The sequence below is a fragment of the Hippopotamus amphibius genome, chromosome 4 (genome assembly GCF_030028045.1).
Source record: "Hippopotamus amphibius kiboko isolate mHipAmp2 chromosome 4, mHipAmp2.hap2, whole genome shotgun sequence".
In the NCBI taxonomy this organism is placed as follows: domain Eukaryota; kingdom Metazoa; phylum Chordata; class Mammalia; order Artiodactyla; family Hippopotamidae; genus Hippopotamus; species Hippopotamus amphibius.
In genome coordinates, this window is record NC_080189.1 from 82,704,971 (window position 1) to 82,722,814 (window position 17,844).

Genomic DNA, 17,844 nt, shown 5'->3' on the forward strand with positions numbered 1-17,844 from the left:
TTGTTTCTTTATCCGTGAGGTCTAGTGGGCCAGACAGGGTTAAGTCTCTTCTGGAATCTAAATACTGTTACCAACACAAAGCCAATCTTCTCCTGTGAAGACTCGGCTTTTCCAGGTCCCTGATGCATAGCATCCCTTCAGAAGGCTCCATCTCGTCTCTTCCTCGCTGTTTACTTCTGTCTCTGTGACATTTTTCCTCCATCACCTGCCTCCATGATTCCCGTATATTCCCTAGATGCTGCTCGCAGCTCGTCCTTTTGCTGATTCTTTATATCGCCGCACCCTTGTTCAAGTCTTTATTGAATCTCACCTGGGTTATTGCAGTGAAACCCCACTGATCTGCTGGCCTCCTATCTCCCCTAACCCCTCCTTCACAAAGCGGCCCAAGTCATCTTCCCAGAGCAGTGCTGGGATTTTGTTACTCCCCTCCCTGAAAATACTCCTTGTGCCTCCTCGATGCCTGTTCCCCTGCGGCCCTCGGGGCTTCTGCTGTCTGGGCTACACTCTTCTCCCACATCGTGGCCTGCACTGTTATCCAGCTTTGTCCTTTGGCTCTTGCTGGAATGTGCTTTCCTGTCTTTGTCTATGGAAATGCTCAGTGTCCCTCTCTCTCTGTGATACCTTCCTGATGACCCCACACAGAAGAGTACATCCTTCATGTTCATTCAGTGATTGCTTCTTTTTTTAAAATTTTTATTTTATATTGGAGTATAGTTGATTAACAATGTTGTGTTAGTTTCAGGTGTACAGCGAAGTGATTCAGCCATACATACACATGCATCTATTCTTTTTCAAATTCTTTTCCCATTTAAGTTATTACATGATGTTGAACAGAGTTCCCTGTGCTATACAATAGGTCCTTGTTGGTTATCTGTTTTAAGCATAGCAGTATGTACATGTCACAGTGATTGTTTCTTAATCCTTTAGCCAACATTCTGTAAGGATGTGCAAGGGGTATAAAGAATAATAAAACACAGCTCCTGTTCTCAGGCTGGGTCAGTTGTGGAACTAGTTGCAAACAACGATCTATAATATAATGTGTTAAATTGTAAAATAGAGGTGTATACAAAGTGCTGCAATCACAGACTCTGTGTACACAAACACCTTGAAGGCAGACCTTGGTTGTTTTTTTGTTTAATCCTCTCTGTATCATGTAGGGGTTTTGGTGGTATCAGTTGCTCTTTTGTGAAGTTCATTTATTAGTGAATTGTCCTGCATTTTTTCTCTTGTAATAATCTGATGACTCTGCTTTCCCTTTTTTTTTTTTTGGCTGTGCTGCGTGATTTGTGGCATCTCAGTTTCCCGACCAGGGATGATTGAACCAAGGCCACAGCAGTCAAAGCCCAGAGTCCTAACCTCTAGGCCACCAGGAACTCCCTCTGCTTTCCTTTTTCTATCACTCCTTCCTTTGTATGTTTATTGGGTACCTGTATAAACAAGGAAACTATTGACTCAGATCAAGAACAAATCATTTTCTATCACACTTCACACATTATAGTATATTTCACTGTTTGAAAGCTGTCAGTTGTATTTCTTTTCAGGTCATTTATATATGGAACAAATGTTCATCCTTTTACTTATGGTTTTCCAGTAAAACAGATTGTTTTTACAATGGTATCACAACTGGCGCAGGGTCTGGTACTAATACCATAAAGAGAATCTCTGTAGACTCCTTCTAAGTCTGTTGCTCATACTGATTTACTTAGAAGGTTCTGCTAAAGGTTTCCTCCCTCACCTGCCAAATTCAGTACTGTAGACCTCCAGCCAAGGCATCACAGGGAGAATTCTCCAAGTGTCCACTCTCAACTGTTAAGCACATGGGCATTGCAAGCTCTAGGGAGAATGAACTCCAGCTCCAATTTGCTACCCATCCGTCTCACTGCAGAGGACCACTGCAGCTTTGTCGCGTCCCTGGAAGGTTACTGTCTTAAATATAAATGGTGTTCCAGTGATTTGCAAGCTTCCTAAGGGCAGGGACCCCATTTAACATGTTCACAACATGCACATGGCATCCAGGACAGTCCCTTGCATATGAATTAAAGAGGGAAATGTAGACCAAAAGGCTGTTTTTGCCTTTTATCAAAGGCAAAGTGTTTAATTGGTGCAGAGATCAGGACTCTGTCTTGGGTACTTGTCGTGTGCAAGCCAGCCTCCTATCCTTGTGGCAGGGGTGTGATGGGCACTGGCAGAAGATGACGTTTAACAAAAGGAAAACAGCTCTAGGATGATATCAGCAGCATGCCGACTTCTTAGGAGGCAGTCCCTTCCAAATCCTCCCTGTGCTTTTAAAGGTCGTTAGGATTTAGGAAACAAACATCTACCTAACACGTCTTCTGCAGGTGGTAAGGCCGCTGCGCTGAGGTTGTGCATCCAGCGGGTCGTGCCTGAGCCTTTCAGGAGTCAGCCGAATGCATCTGTTGCCACCAGGCAGGGACAGCAGTGGGGCTTGTGGGGTCAGAGGATGTGGCAGATGGTCCTGGTAAGTTGCCAGCATCTGAGTCACACCCAGTGTGCTCTTACAGGAGAGGTGGTTAAGAACTTTTGATTGGAGAATACTTTTCAGAGTTCAAAAAAAAAAAGTATTTAGGAATGTCTTAGTGAATAGCAGGGACTAATGGACTGATTTATAAGCAGTCATAAATGCAGAACATTTAAGCTCGAGTGTTAACTTAAAACAGCGATAACTTAAAGCAGTATGTGGACAAAAATTCTTTTCTTGCCAAGCAAGGTGAAACTTCCTTAAAACTTCTCTTCATTCTTCTCATTCCCAGATGATTTTTATTTCTTTTGGGTGATTTTCAGGATATCAGAGTTTAAATCAAGGAATTCGTTTTCTAATAGGATAATTTGATTCTTTGATCATTAGAATGAAAGTTAAATTTAAGTGGAGGATTAGAGACACTTAATAAATATATATTTTTTCCTATCAAACAGTATTCTTGTGGAAGTTATGGAATATAAAGGCTATCTGGTGATAATTTAGGTAGACAGTGGACTCTGCATCTTAGAGTAATCATTTCCTATTATTCACATAAATTTTGTACCATCAAAGAAAAGCTGTGATGAACCGTAAAGCTACTTGAAGCACTACAGCAAGTTTGAAATCACTGTGAAGAGAATCATCTGTAGTTCAATAAATGGTAATATTTGGGGAGTAGTTTTGAGCTCTTGTATTAGGAGTACAGCAGACCTCACCTGAAATAACAGACACATAATTGTTTCACTTTATTAAAATGATGATATTGGTTAGCTCAATATTTAACTAACATGTAAGTTATTCAAGTAAATACTTTTCACTTTGAAAGCAGCTTTGTTCACATAAATAGGTTGTACTTTTTAAAAATTGAAGTATAGTTGATTTACAGTATTGTGTTAGTTTCAGGTGTACAGCACAATGATTCATTTATATCTATTAATTTCTCTATTATTTTTCGATATTGTTCCCTTATAGGTTATTACAAAGTATTGATTAGAGTTCCCTGTGCTATACAGTAGGTCCTTACTGTTTACTTATTTTATATATAGTAGTGTGTATATGTTAATCCCAAACTCCTAATTTACAACCTGCCCCCCTTCCCTTTGGTAACCATAAGTTTGTTTTCTATGTTGGTGGGTCTGTTTCTGTTTTGTAAATAAGTTCATTTGTATCTTTTTTTTTTAGATTCCACATATAAATATCATATGATATGATTCTATTTTATTTTTCCCCTGCTTCATTGAGATATAATTGACATATTACATTATATAACTTTAAAGTGTACCATGTGATGATATGATGCACACATATGTTGTGAAGTGTTTACCACAGTAAGATTAATTAACACATCCTTCACCTCACATAATTACCGTTTTGTTGTTATTGTGATGAGAACATTAAAGAACTATTCTCATAGCAGCTTTCAAGTATACAGTGCAATATTGTTAACTGCAGTCAGCCTGCTGTATATTAGACCCCTGGAACTAACTCATCTTGTAACTATAATAAAAGTTTATACCCTTTGACTAACATCTCCCCATTTTCCTACCCCCTGGCCCTTGCAACACCATTCTACTCTGTTTCTATGAGTTCATTGTTTTTAGATTCCACATATGAGTATTTATCTTTGTCTTTCTTATTTCACTTAGCATAATGCCCAGAAGGTCCATCCATGTTGTTGCAAATGGCAGTTTCCTTCTTTTTTTATGGCTAAATAAAATTACATATAAATATACATCACATTTTCTTTATTCATTTGTCAGTGGACACTTAGGTAGTTTCCATGTCTTGGCTGTTGTGAATAATGCTGAAATGAATATGGAGGTGCAGATCTCTTTTGAGATCCTGATTTCATTTCCTTTGCATGTGTATCCAGAAGTGAGATTGCTGGATTGTATGGTGGTTTTATTTTTAATTTTTTTGAGGAATCTCTATACTGTTTTCCCTAGTGACTGTACCAGTTTACATTGCCAGCAACAGTGCACCAGGGTTCCCTTTTCTCCACATCCTCACCAACAGTTGTTTTTTGTGGTCATTTTGATAATAGTCATTTTAACAGGTGTGAAGTGATAGCTTATTGTGGTTTTGATTTCCATTTCCCTGATGACTAGTGATGTTGAGCACCTTTTCATGTACTGTTGGTCATTTGTATGTCTTCTTTGGAGAGATGTATATTCAAATCCTCTGCCTATTTTTTAATCAAATTATTTGGTTTTTTGCTATTGAATTGTATGAGTCCCTTATATATTTTGAATATTAACCCCTTATCAGATATATGGATTGCAAATATTTTCTTCCATTCTCTGTGCTGTCTTTTCATTTTGTTGATTGTTTTGCTGTGTAGAAGCCTTTTAGTTTGACATAGTCCCATTTGTTGACTTTTGGTTTTGTTACTTGTGCTTTTGGTGTCTTATCCAAGAAAATCATTGCCACAACCAATGCTAAGGAGCTTTCCCCTTTGTTTTCTTATAAGAGTTCTACAGTTTCAGAGCTTATTAAGTCCTTAATCCATTTTGGGTTAATTTTTGTGGGTGTTGTAAGATAAGGGTCCACTTTCATTCTCTTACATGTGAATGTCCAGTTTTCCCACCATTTATTGAAAAGACTATTCTTTCCCCATTGACTATTTTTGGCTTCTTTGTCAAACATCAGGTGACCGCATATGTGTGGGTTATTCCTGGGCTCCTGATTCTGTTCCATTGGTCTGTGTGTCTGTTTTTATGCCAGTAACCATACTGTTCTGATTACTATAGGTTTGTAATATAGCTTGAAATCAGGAAGTGTGATGCCTCCAGCCTTTTCTTTTTCAAGATAGCTTTTGATATTTGGGATCTTTCATGATTCCACTTGAATTTTAGGAATTTTTTTTCTATTTCTGTGAAAAGGAATGTACTTGTGAAGGTATAAATTTATAAAAGATGGTCAGTAGTTGTTTGTGGAATAATGGATATTCCAGCCACATTGTCATGCAAAATTTTAAATGTAACTTATATGTAGCTATGCCACATTTTGCCATTACTCCTTCTGTTTATTCACAGTGGAAAATAAATGACTTTTCAACTTTTAAAATGTCCTAATTATTTCCCGAGTTGGACTGAGTTGCTACTGATAAAGCATTTCCTGCCCAGCCCCCCCATCTGCAGAAGCAGCAGCTTCTGTTAAAAGCTGAATTATCGCTTCAAGAACCTCAAATTAATATGGTTATCTTAGAGAGGGAGGGTTGTCTTTAAAAGCTCATAAGAAGACAGAGTTCTTGTATATTCATTTGAACTATGAAATATAGTTGGTACCACAGGGAAGTGATTGCTACCTATAAACCATTAGCTCTTCTTCAGCTTTTAAAGCCTGATGTTGAGTATTGAAAACCTTGGGGTCCCAAAAGACCAGGGGCATGTTAGAACTTAACAATTCCATTGAACTTATTTTGAGGCTTTACCTTTCTTTAAGACTTTTCTTATTTTTAGGAAAATAACATCGTAGCAAAATTTTGTTTCAGGTTTTATCTGTTCTCTTAATTAGTTGTCTTCTTACAGAGCATTTGTTTGTTTGCTTGTTTGTTTGTTTAACCTGTTTTCTCATTTAGAGCCTCAGACTCTGAAAGACTGGGGTTCCTATTCTGTCAGCAGCTTCATTGAGCTCTTCTGTCCCAGCTGCTGGGTTTAAAGTAGATTTCTGCTAAGAGCTCAAGTTAAGTGCCAAAGGCAAGCAACAAAGTGGGCTATTGTTGTGAAATAGATGTGCTCTGATAGAAAGAGATAGAAAGAGAGGACTTAGTCGTTTTTGGTTGCTCATATTAGGTGTGAGGGAGAAGGATTGGTCTGGAATGATTCAGTGCTCCAGCATGGAGGACTAGGTGGACTGAGGGTCATTCGGTGAAATTGAAATACAGAAGAAGGCACTGCTTCTGGAGATAGCTGATGGACACAGAGCTGAGTGTAGCTGTTGAATCTGAGTATACAGCTCTGAAGGGAGGCCTGAGCTGGAGTGAAGTGAATACAGATACTTAAGAGGCAGGCTGAAGAACTATAGCCCAGAAACATGACTCAAAGTTGTGACTAGAAAGGCAAAAAGGAAACAGGGAGCAGTGGTTGATATGGAAGCCAGTGGAGGAGAGTCGCAGATGCCAGAAAGTCTTGAGGACTGAAGGGCAGCCAACTGCTTTGAAGGCTAGGTCTGTGTCGGTCCCCTTTCCCTGAGCAGTTTTGGAGGCAGCTCATGGACAAATGACCACTGCACTGTGTTAGCGAGTGACTCAACTTATGGAACTGAAGGGAATAGAGAGTTGCTTCCTTTATATACCTTGGGTGACTAGTTCCGTGTGAGAGCCTTGCTTTGCTCAGCAGCTGGCACACATGGTAACGTGGCACATGGTATTTCCCACATACGTGTCTGTGAGCAATGGAAAAAGAGGCACAGATGAGGCGGCGAACCAAGCTTCTTTATTGGTGAATGACTGTGATCAAATTTAAACAATATTGTAGTACTCAAAAAAACACTGTTTTGCTAGTATTTCGTGGACAAGTTCTGGACTCTTCTTAGGTGGTTATCCTAATTCAATTCTGAGCGTACTTCTCTAACAGTCTACATGCCTCGAACTTTAAATATCTTCCCTTGATTCTCAATGGAAACAGGGTACAGGAAGAGAAGTCACTACCAATGCAGTGGTGATTCTCAGCTATTCATGGACAGGAGAGCAAGGTCACGTGAGAAATACCTGTGCGGGTTGAAAGTATAAGGCTGGTGAACTGGACCAGAGAGTGTATAGGTCCTTTCCTGTTCATGATCTGCCCCTTGTATGAAAATATTAAATAGCTTTACCATTAAACAAAGGTCCTCGTCTAGTTATCTGGTAATTCAATATTTTAAATTTCTAATGGTAACTGAATTTTCCAGCCTCTTAAGTTTTAAGTCTGCCATTTTAAATTTAGTGTTCATTTTTGCATTATTTTGTTTTAGTGCTGAGCCAGTGTTTTATTGTATGTTTAGTTGCTATTTTTTTTCCTCTGAACTCTTTTATTTATTATTATTTTTTGAGGTACACCAAGTTCAATCATCTGTATTTATACACATACTCCCGTATTCCCTCCCTCCCTCGACTCCCCCTCACCCTCTCCGCCCCAGTCCTCTAAGGCATCATCCATCCTAGAGTTGAACTCCCTTTGTTATACAGCAGCTTCCCACTGGCTATCTATTTTACAGTTGGTAGTATATATATGTCTGTGCTACTCTCTCACTTCGTCTCAGCTTCCCCTTCACCCCCCGCCCCCCCAAACCTCAAGTTCTCTAGTCCATTCTCTGCATCTGCATCCTTGTTCTTGTCTTGTCACTGAGTTCATCAGTACCATATGTTAGTTGCTATTGTTTCTCTTGTTGTTGTTGAAGATTTTTTAAATTTTCATTTATTTAACATTTATTACATATCCAGAATTTATTATTGCTTTGAAGTTAGACCAAGAGTATATCTTTTCTTGTAGGAGTTTTTTCAGTCTCTTCCCCTGGTCTTTGTCATGCGTATGCACCTGAGATTTAAAGTTTTTTGATTGTCCCCTCCCCCGTTTTCTTAAAGGAAAGCATATTATATTTATATCCCGCAAACAACATTCAGTGGGTTCATGTTTTTTTAGCCTTTCATTTTTGGAATTGATATGTTGAGTAAGAATGATGTATTTTGCTTTTGTCCTAGGACTATAAATAACAAAAAGGGTCCTTATCCTTTTTGCTTATTTGTTGTCAGTCAGCGGTGCTTTTATATAGCTCATCACAGTAAGTTGAGCAGTGGAGGATGCGGTTCTCACCAATGAGGGAAGAGGAGGTTGGAAGGAAGCAGTGCGCAGCAGGGTCAGTTGTCACAAAGTGGCCAAGCAAAGTAAGGCTGAGAGACCTCCTGTTGCTTCGGCTCCAGGAAGTTCTTGGTGGCCTAAGGGAAAGCCATTGGCAGTGAGGATGGGCCAGGCCGGTTGCCATGGTGTTTGGGAATGACAGGGACATTGAGAGGATCTCCTGAGGAACAGGCTGGAGTCTTTACACTTTCTCTTTTGCTTTTACTGAACCCATGTTCTGAGACCTTCAAGAGAGTGCCACACAAGTTCTCCAACTTTAAGGTTGTCTGTTACTAAATTTATTCCCCATCTTGATTGGAAGAAGGATTTAATGCAAACCTAGAGATGAAATCTTAGAGCAGCTGTGATTTGAGAGTTTATAGTTAAAGGTTAGGCTCTTCTGCATTTGCAGCAACATAGATGGACTTAGAGATTATCATACTAAGTGAAGGAAGTCAGAAAGAGAAAGACAAACACCATATGAAATCACTTATCTGTGGAATCTAAAATGTGACACAACTGAACTTATCTACAGAACAGAAACAGACTTACAGGCATAGAGAAGAGACTTGTGGTTCCCAAGGGGAAAGAGGGTGGGGGAGAGATGGATTGGGAGTTTGGGATTAGTAGATACAAACTACTATATATAGAATGGATACCCAACAAGGTCCTACTGTGTAGCATAGGGAACTATATTCAATATCCTGTGATAAATCATAATGGAAAAGAATATGAAACAGTGTGGGTGCGTATAACTGAATCACTTTGCTGTATAGCAGAAACTAACACAACATTGTAAATCAACTATACTTCAATAAAAATTTAAAGAAAAAGAAAGGTTAGGCCATTCTGGCCATAGAATAAGTCCACGAGAAAATAAATGTTTGTTTTTTTTTGTTGTACAGATGTGTAGAAAACCTCAATTAGGTATATTTTGCAGAGACTTCTTAAATCCAGATGGAGGTCCGGCTTACCTCAGGGGAGAGGAAAATAAGCAGTAAAATGAGCTTTTGTCAAGTACAAAAGGACAGGCATTTGCTTTTCACACGTGTGATGAAGTGCAGCACGCTTGCTAACGGTGACTAAAGAGCATGGACCTGCGTAGGCAACCCTGTGGATGTTGGGATTGCTGAGTAGTGGATCTCTGGGAGAACGGAAACGAAATCTCATCTTCTGTTTCTTATTCATTCCACCCTGTGTCCGTGGGGATGCAGCATTTGTGAAGGAATCAATTATCCATTTGTTAGTCAGAGGAGCCTTACAAATTATACATTAGCAGATTGATTTCTGAGGTTCACGTTGGGGGACCGATAGCTTAAGGTGGGACGATGAGGAGCATCAGGGGAAAAGAAGTGGCCACAAGGAGCACCATTAAAAGCAGCTTTCAGAACAACCGTGAATTTATTCCTAATTGAAGAGCTGACATAATCCATACTAAGTGTATTTATTTCAAGCCTCGTACATTAGGTAATTGATTATCACATGAGGTGTACATGTGGGTAATTTTGCCTTTTCTTTAAATTTAAGACCTTGGGACCACCTGTAGTGGACTTGGATTTAGAAGGTATGTGCTGGTCCCGGCCCCCTCCTGCTTACTCGGGCTTCTTTTTTAGTTCCATTAAGGAAACATTTTCGAATGTTCTATGGTGTCAGCTTGACATTATTGATTTTTGAACAAACTCACTTATATTGTCCAGAATTCCAAACATGTCTCCATTAGGAATAAAATTGTAGCTAATGGAAAATACAGCTGAGGCCGTTTTTCTTAGGTCTTTTTTTGAGCTGGTTCCTTACCCTTGTCTGCATCTATCCCAGTAGCCCATCTTTGCAACATACTCCTGAGATTATATGTATAAAACACAACTGGAAAAATCATCATTGAAGAAAGACCGAATCTTACACTCCTGTTTCCCTCTTACATCCTTTCTTTCCTGTTTTCTTCCTACTGTTGCTTATGTCTAGTGTATAGAAATGGCAGATGCACATAAGGCATTTCTTTGTTTCTGAGAGGAATGATTATGTACCATAGACAGCTGTACTATTGAAATCCTGTTGTTTATTCTTTATTAAATGTTATGAAACTGTTGTAGAAACTAACATGCACAGTGATGATACTCATTTTATTTATTTATTTATTGGCTTGTTGGGTCTTTGTTGCTGCACATGGGCTTTCTCTAGTTGCAGTGAGTGGGGGCTACTCTTCGTTGCGCTGGCTTCTCTTGTTGCGGAGTGTGGGCTTCCGCAGTTGTGGCACTCGGGCTCAGTAGTTGTGGCTCATGGGCTCTAGAGCACAGGCTCAGTAGTTGTGGTGCACGGGCTTGTTTGCTCCGCGGCATGTGGGATCTTCCCGGACCAGGGCTCGAACCCATGTCCCCTGCATTGGCAGGTGGTTTCTTAACCACTGCACCACCAGGGAAGTCCCAGTGATACTTAGTTATTGCTCAAGATAAAAATATGTGCTGCAGGATCCCCCAAGGGTGGCTTTAAGAATTAAGATTAATTGTGGATCCTTTTTGTTTCTTGATTCATGAATTTACTACATAATCCTGTAAAAGATATTTATCTTTTGATTAGCAACAAAGTAAATATTTGTTGTAGAAAATCAGCAGAACCTAGAAAGGGACAACCTACACAGTAGTAGTATGTCAGCACGCAGATATAAGCAATGCTGATATTTTGGGGAATCTACTTCTAGTCACAGATTATATACAAATACCTGTAAATATAGTATCAACAGTATTTATTTATTTATTTATTTTTGTTTACTTCAAGAAATCTCTTTAAGCTTTAGTAAATGGTGCATTGTAGTATGCAAAAAGCAGACCTCCAAGGAAACTATAAAATTTCTCTATTTGGATGTCTGACAAAGACTAGGAACATGCATTTTTCTAAAAGAAATATAATCATGAGGTAGATCACCTACAATTGTAACGAGCACCTGAGACCTATAACTTTTATGTTGTGAAAGTTACTGATCTTTTTATAAGAATGTGAAATATATACCTTTCTTTGGATTAAAAAAAAAGTAGTATTTATAAACATTGGAATGTAGACAGTTTATAAGGTTTGAGGTCACGGTCCTCCGGACTGCCGAGTCTACTGAAGACGTCTGACACCAACTGTAAGTTCTGGGGGCTCCCAAATCCACCGTCGTGTTTGATAATTAGCTAAAGGCCTCACCGAACTCACTAAAAGCATTATTATACTCACAGTTATGGATTATTATGGGAAAAGTATACAGGTCAAGAATTCAGCCACAGGAAGGGCAGTGCCTGGGATGGTTCCAGAAGTGAAGCTTTCATTGTCTTCAGGACATGGTACCCCTCCCCCCACTTGCACCCCCACATAGATGTGTCCCAATCAGGGAAGCTCAGCCCCATATTCAGGGCTTTTACTAGGGCTCTATTTCGGGGGCATGATTGGTTGGTGGGTTGTCCACATGGTTGATTTCAGCTTCTGGGTTGACTGATACCTTGTGACCCAAAGCCTCCGCCCTAAATCACAGGGTAGGTCTTTTGGGCAGGAACAGTTCCCACCATAAGAGGTTCCTATCAGGTATTCAAGTGTGACACAGATGGCTTCCCAGAAGCCAAGGGCAAAGGCCAGGGCTCTCTTTGGCCAAGGCCATTTTCTTCTCTACATAGTATTTCTTCTTAAACTTAATTTTTAAAATTAACATCTAGATTCCTAGCTTTTAGAAATTTAGGTAATTTCCATTTCTTAGTGTCTTACAAAAGAAACCTGCTATGAAAAGCATCTTTTGCAAAATCATCTTCATACTTCTCCTTGGTTATAACAGACAATGCATATTTTAAAGAATTTGGATACACGTAGCCAAATGATCCTTCAGAAAGTTTTTCCAAATTTGAATTACTACCTGCAATATGAGAAGTGTCTCTTTTTGTGCTTCCTTGCTAAAAGTAGGTGTTTGAGAAATCTTTGCTGATTCCATGGGCAGAATATCTTATTGATTTAGTTTTCATGTATTGATTATTGCTGAGGTTTCTTTTGTGAGTTAACTGTTTACTTGGTTTGATTTACATGAGTAAAAAATCCAAATTTTTTCAAGAACTAAAAGATACTTTAAAATGTACAGTAAGCTGCAGAATTATTTGCAGTGTTCATGATAAGGGGTAAATATCTCTAATCTATAATGACCTGTTGTGAATCAATTTTAAAATTATGGACATCCTGATAGGAAAACAATTTCTTTCTCTGGCTTCATGCTTAGAACGTATTAAGATTGCAGTTTTTACTGATGTATTAACTAACTTCTCTTTCCAGTTCTATTTGAAGTGACCTAAGAAATAGAAAATATTTGTGTTCTTGTTTTAAAATAGGAAAGGAAGGAGGTAGTAAACGAACAGGTGCTAAATAAATACCTCATCTTCTAAATGAGTCACTTAATACAATAGCATTTATTTGGGGCAGAGGGAGGAGACATTCAAGTATAATTTATAGTAATTTAAAGGTAATCACTAATAAGGTAAAAGTAGAATAAACAATATCTAAATTCTTCTTTGATAGATCAAGAGAAAAGCATTTGAGTAAAATAGCAAAAGAATAATGATGAGATGGAGAAACATAATTTTTAAAAGTATAAAGTGATATAGCTACTAAGACAGTGCTAAATGGGCCAGGTATTCTGTTACTAAAAGAAAAATAACCTCAGCTTTAAAGGACAAATATCCCACCAGCTGATGGAAGTGAAAAATAAAGATGTGAGCAAAAATATGTTATAAAAAGCCAAACAAAAATTAAGCATGTTGGCAGTAAAAATGTGAGAAAAAAAAGAGTTTAAGGCCAAAGAGCATTAACCAGCAGAAGGCATATTATATTGATGACATGTACAAGTGAAAAGGAAAATATAACAATTATACCCTTTGATTTGCCAAATTTTAGGTCATCTTATATCTGGACCAAAATGTATTTGAAAATCAAGGAGGAATGGACAAAACTACAATTGTAGTGGGAAGTTTTTGAAACATGTTTCTATCAGTGTTTGCTAGATTGAGAAGAAAAAAGTAAACAAGGATATATAGAAATTAAATTATATATATGTGATTTAAAATATATGTATTTTGAACCCTAAAATAGAAAATATGAATTACTTCAAAACGATATCTTAGGTTTCGAAAGCAACCAAATAATAACAAATAGACACAGACCACATATCTGATCACAATTGTAGTCACACTAGAGTTTATTAATAATTTGATAAATAAATAGATATCACCACCACCATCCTTAGAAAAAAACAAAACAAAAAGTGTTACTTTTCTCAAAAGGGATATAATTATTATAATTACACAGTATTTTCTAGTCTCTGGTTTGTGGCCATTGGTATACCCAAAGGCAAATGCAAAATATTTGATTATTTTATGATTAACAAATGAGCAGTTACAACTAATGGGCAACATATTAATGTCAGGAAATTAGAGTAAGGTCAACAAAATTGTTCCAAGGCCAAAAGGGCAAAATTAGTATGGACTAAGAGTAGAAATCAATAAAATAGAAAACATTAAAAAATACAGCAAATTGATTGATGGTAGTATTACTTCTGTAAAAAGGCCAGTACAGCTGATAAATATCTAATAAAGATAACCAAAGAAAAAAGGAAATAAAATATTAATATACATGTGAGATAGTGCTATGTATATATTTTCATTTTTCCAAATAGGAAAACTAATGATACCCTACCTCATAGAATTGCTGTGAGGATTACATTGTATAATATGCATAGAACTCTTACAATAGAGACTGAGGCATAATAAGCATATAGTAAATGTTTACTTAGTAGTAGTCGTCGTATTACTACTTACTAGTAGTAGTAGTATTAATATCATTAGTATTATTAGAATATTAAAAGAACAGAAAGTAAAATAAGAATATTTCATCATTAAAAATGTGAAATGCACAATTTTGGGGAAAATATAAATGACCAGAATAGAATTATGACATTTGAGTAGCTTGACAGTTACGGGCAAAAAATGTAAACCAAGAAATAACCCATTGAAGGTGTAGGTCCCAGATATTTTCATGGGCAAATTCTTTTTAATTTTATTGAGAAATCTTTAATGTTTGTTTTTATTTTGAAATACAACTTTTTAAAGTACATTACAAATGTGCAGTAGAACAAATCGTAATCAAGCAGACAATCCTGTAACTACCACGCTGTCTGTCAGGAACAGACCGTGTGATCCCCTCCCCACCCCCACTCGCAGTTCCCTTAGTGGGAACCACTGCACTGACCTTTGTAGTAATAACTGCTCAGCTTTTCTTTTCCATTTTATGTCCTCTGTGTGCACCCCTGGACACTGTGGTGTAGTTTTGCCTGTTTTTGTAGGTTGTGTAAGTGGAATCATATTGTCTGTATCAGGAATGAGAAAAGCCTGCCGACTGTTGTTGCTGCGCCCAGAATAAAACAAAGTATGAAACCTCTAAGGAGGGACATAGAAAACTTTATTTAGATACATTAAAGGAAGCCTAATAAATGGAGAAATGCTCCGTGTTTGTGGATTAAAGAGTCAGTATTGTAAAGATATCAAAGAGAGAGTGCTCAACATTTCACCTTAAGTGAGATTGAGAAAATTTGCTCCTAATATGCTAAGAGTTTTTTTTTTTTTTTTTTTTTTTTTACCGTAAATGAGGTTGTTTCATCAAACACTTTTTGCATCATTGAAATGATTTGGTGAATTTCCTCTTGAGATGATTTGATGATTCCCCTCTTATTTTATTAATGTAAAAAGTTATATTAACTTCCCTATGTTATATCAGCCTAGTATTTCTGGAATAAAATTGTCTTTTTTTTATATATGCTGACTTTGTTAATTTTTTCTTTAGGATTTTTCCATTTCTGTTCATGAGTGAGATTTACTTATATTTTTTCTTTCTCATAACATCCTTTGTTGAGTTTTGTTATTATAAGGTTATGCTGTCCTGGTAAAATGAGTTGGGGAGCATTTCTGTTTTATTCTGTTGTCTGGAAGAATTTGTGTGTGATTGGAAATTTGTATTCCTTGAACTCTCTCTCATGAGAGTAATATTCTAGTGAGCAAGTTTGACAGTAAATAAGATAAACAAGTAAAATACATAGTAAGATAGTGGTAAGTGCCAAGGAGCAAAAATAAATATAACAGTGAAGGAACTATGAAATGTTTGGGTGAAGTGTTGAAATTTCAGGTCCAGTGGCCAGAGCATGTCACTGAGAAGATGACTACCAGTGAAGAGCTGACAGAAAAGCATCCCAGGCACCTGCAAATAAGTGCAAAGGCCCGAGGGCTGGAATAAACAGCAAGAAGGTCATCGTGGCTGGACGAGAGAGAACAAGGCCAAGAGTGGATAAAGGAAGGGCTTTAGCCATATTATTTAGGACTATCAGTTCATGGTAAACACTTTGGGTTTTATCATGAGGTGGGAGACCATTGGAGGGTTTGAAACAGAGGAGTCGTCTGAGCAGATATTGTCTGATCCACCTATTAACAGTTTACTCTGCTGGTTTGTTGAGGTTAGAGTTCTAGGAGGGTTAGTGCAGAAATAGGTCTGCTAGTTAAGAGACTATTACAATAGTGCAGACAAGGATGATGGTAGCTTGGACCAGGATGGCAGCTGTAGGGGTGGTGAAAGTGGTGAAACCCTGGATAAATTTTGTTTGAAGAGTTGGTAGGAATTGCTGACAGATAATGATGTAGAGTGTGGAGGAAAAACAGGAGTCAAAAATGGCTCCAAGATTTTTTGTCTTGAGCAACTAGAAGAATGTATTTGTCTTTAACTACTACTGATGGGGAAGACATCAGGAAGAGCCCTTCCAAGAAGGAAGATTGGACTCTCAGTTTTGGAGATGTTTTAGTTGATATGCCTGTTAGTCATCAGGTACATATGTAAAATAGGCAGTCCTAGATATTGGTCTGGAATAGGGAGAGGCCCAGTCTAGGGATTTAAATTCAGGAGTCATTCCATGGCCTGGAAGAGAATACCGAGAGAGCTAGTGTAGATGTAAAAGGGAAGAGGTACCAGGACTGAGCTATGAGGTATAGGAATCAGGAGATGAGGAGTATCTGGCCAAAGAGACTGAGAAGGAGCAGCTAGATATTCAAAAGAAAACCCAGGCAAGTATGATATGTTGGAAGCAAAGAGAAAGGGAGAGAGTTGTCAGCAGTGTTACATGCTCATATTAGGTAAAGTAAGTTAGGATTGAGCAGTGAGCATTACATGTGGCAGTATGGGGGTTATTTCATCTTGTAATTCTCATGAAAGAATAAATACTTGAGAAAAGCCAAGAAAAGTGCAAAGAATTGTGAGCAGGACTCACCTTACCAGATAACAACACACTATGTACATCTTCTATAATTAATGTTGAAATTATATAACAGCAGACACAGGGACCACAATTAAACCCAGAAAGTTATCTCAGTGTTTATAAATATTTATTATATGATAGACATAGGTCTCTTCAGAAGGAGAAGGGTGTTGTATTTAATAAATGGGGCTAGCCCAAATGGGTATCCTTTTGGAAGAAGATAAGGTGAATTTTGAAAGTATTAAAGACTTAAATGTGAGAAATAAAGCAATAACCATCTTGCAAAAAAATATAGGAGACCACATATACAATGTCAGGGTGAGGTATTGTACCAAGACCTCATACCTTTAAAAAAATAAGAAGAAGGAAATGGACAAGAAAACAAACATTAATAGAAAAAATAAGAGATGTGAACAAAGTTTTTAGAATGAATTAATTGGCCAACAAACTTAAGAAAATCCTTAAGTTGTTAGTAGTTGGGGAAATAAATCAATGAATATTGATTATTGGGGGAAAAGAAGTTAAAGACTATTGCTAACAGAGGTATGAAGGAAAAAGGATTCTTATACCTTGTAGTTATGATTTTCCCCCCATAATATTGCTAATGTGGTGGTACAAATTAGTTTCTACTCAGGAAGAAACATGTAATAAAAAGTTGGGTTTGTTTGTACTTAGGGTACCACTGGGTGGCCTAGCCACACAGAAGTACTAAGGCTCTAGACAGCTCACGTGAACTCTCGAGGCCTCATTTTCCTTATTATGAGGTGGAGATAACCATTCTAGGCTGACTGCTTTCCCCTGAAGTTGTGAGGATCAGCTAACGTGTATGCCAGGTCTTTAAAAATAATACAGTGTGATTCCGAGAATTTTAGCACAGGCCATGAGCACAGAGTCCAGGAACAAATGATGTACAGTTTGAGAGATGCATGGGGAGAAAATATACTTCCGAATGTAAGTTGTACAGAGGGGCCTTGTGAAGAAGCAGTGTGCTCAGCACTGGGGTTCAGTTTTGTGGGCCTAGAACAGCGCTGTCCCGTAGAACTTTCTGAAATGACGAAAACATCCCGTGATCTGTGTGCTTTCTCACACTGTAGCTGCTAGTCACATGTGGCTATCGAGCACTTGTCATGTGTGAGTGTGTCTGAGGACATGAAATTTTAACTGTGGTTGATTTTAACTAATTTAACTTTCTATATAGTCACACGTGGATACTACCATATTGGTTAGGACAGGAAACCTTGGCAGTGATC

General features: G+C 37.9%; 1 protein-coding gene across 3 annotated transcripts in view; it reads left to right on the forward strand.

The window, feature by feature from the left end:
* The window catches only part of VPS41 (VPS41 subunit of HOPS complex), a 182,219-nt gene that overhangs the window by 59,978 nt on the left and 104,397 nt on the right, over window positions 1-17,844 (forward strand). The gene's annotated exons all lie outside the window — the stretch shown is intronic.